This window comes from Entamoeba invadens, assembly GCF_000330505.1.
Source record: "Entamoeba invadens IP1 unplaced genomic scaffold scaff_1105074724717, whole genome shotgun sequence".
In the NCBI taxonomy this organism is placed as follows: domain Eukaryota; phylum Evosea; order Mastigamoebida; family Endamoebidae; genus Entamoeba; species Entamoeba invadens.
The window spans coordinates 45,362-47,587 of NW_004440228.1; positions in this window are offsets into that span (position 1 = coordinate 45,362).

The following is a 2,226-nucleotide window of genomic DNA, read 5'->3' on the forward strand; positions in this document are numbered from 1 at the left end:
ATAAAAATATTTACAATAAGATGAATATTGCCGCTCATTGTAATGATTGTAAAAAATCATTATTGAATTTTTAATTTTTTTTTCAAAATGCATAAATTGTTTTAACCAAAAACATTAAAATGATATTTATCAAATTATTCTTTATAAACAAAACCAAAATTCTAGAACTCAAATAGTTCTATTTGGTGAAACAATTTCATCAAATAATTTACTAAAACATAAATTTTCAGTAAAGTTATTTCACCATTTTACTTCATCCCTAATAAAAAAAATAAAACAAATAAAAACAGTAAATAATGGGAAATTAGGACAAATGGTTTATATAAATTTTGGAAACAGTACAGAGTTTTGAAATACAGTTTACAAAAATATGATATAAAATAATTATTCTTTAATATGATAAAAAACTCTTGTTTAGAAAGAAAAATAAAATATATTACGGAAATGGTAAAAAGTGAAAGGCTTATTTTTATTGTTTCAAATGACCAAAACTTAATTTAAAGGCTTATTGTTTTTTATGACAGCATAAATACAACTTCTTTAAACAAACACTGTATTGTATTTAGCGATAACGGGCTACTTGTCCCTCACTCAAAACAACTCTTCCAACCACTTGGCTTATTTTTTAAAGTTGTGAAAAAAACAACTCACCCGGTTCTCCAACAATTAAGGAAAAGCAATTGACGCTATTTCGGAAGTAACAAAAAATGGAGAAATTCAAACTCAAATTATTTCTTGAATAAGAGAACATGATAATGATGTTTGTATATTTGAAACAGGCTATAAGAGAATATAAAGAGCAGAGAGAGCAGACCGTGTTCCCATTACTTGCGATGACAAAAAAATGTTGGCAACTATGGAGAGCATAGCAACTAATAAAGCTATTTTGCATCATTTAAACTCACTAATGTAGTCAATATTAGGAATAACAAAAATAGTTTATTTAATTTAAGCAGGCTTCCATATTATAACAAGAATCCAACCATGTTTATAATAGAACACTTGAAAATAGCTGTTCTTCCGCCAACACCAACAGATTTGGTCAAAATCACAGTTTTTTTCGATTAAAATTTTTAAAAATCTAAATTTTCCTTTTAAAGCCTCGTTTTTGAAGACAAACTAATAATTTGTGTAATTTCAATGTTTTTTTATAATAATAATAATCAAACAGGATGACCAAAAAATCATAATAAAATTGTTTATATGTTTGAGAGAACAAAAATTCAAGGGTGCAGCCAGAACTTAAGCTGAAAGGCGGATTTATGATTATTTAACGAAACTTTTTGGAGTATCCAAGCGGGATATTTCAAATATAATAAAAAGTCAACAACATTTTAAGTATTAAAAAGGTCAGTTTATTGGTCATTTGTTATTAATAATTAAGTTTATTCGTTTAGGCATTATGTTTTAGTTCATATTTTGTATTTTCTATTATTTTGCCTTATTATTAGTTAATATATAATTTCATTTAAGTCCGTGTTCGTCTAAAATCCACACAGCTTTTATTTTGAAATATTTGTTAATTACAAAAAATTCGAACAAAAAGCCGCGGTTTGATTTAAAAAATCTTAGGACGAATTTGCGATTTTTTCTTCTGTTTTACACAAAATTTCCTTTAATAAGTATAAAAAATATAAGAAAATAATGTGGTACTGTGGACACTAATTCGACGTTTTTGAAGGCCAAACAAAAACAAAAAAAATGAGGAAATTGGGGTTAAGAAATTTATTGGTAGAACCAACTTTTTGTTAACAATTCATATTACTGAAAGTTAAAAATACAAAAATAACGTTTTATAATAAAAAATGTTCACATAAGTATCAATTTTAGCAAATTGATACTTATGAATTTAAAAAGTAAACTAAATTAACTTTTTAAAAAGGAAGGTGTTATATATCAGGTTTTTATCTGGTAAGGTCATACGTCTCAATTTACCCGGGGTTAGGTCCGAATCTAATTTATTTTTTTTTCAAAAAAAAATCAGCAGTTAAACAAATTTTATTCTTTTTTGGAAAAAAATAATTAAAAATAATTTAAATGAAACATAATAAAGCATTTGTGTTTATAATGGAGTGTTGTGTTCTTATTTGTTAATGTATTTGAATATTTTTCATACAGTTGTTACTGTCATTATAAACAAAAATATTAAAAAAACAAAAGTATAAATAAAATTTGTAATATTTTATACTTAGTTGTTTTTTAAAAATAAAATAATATTATAAATGA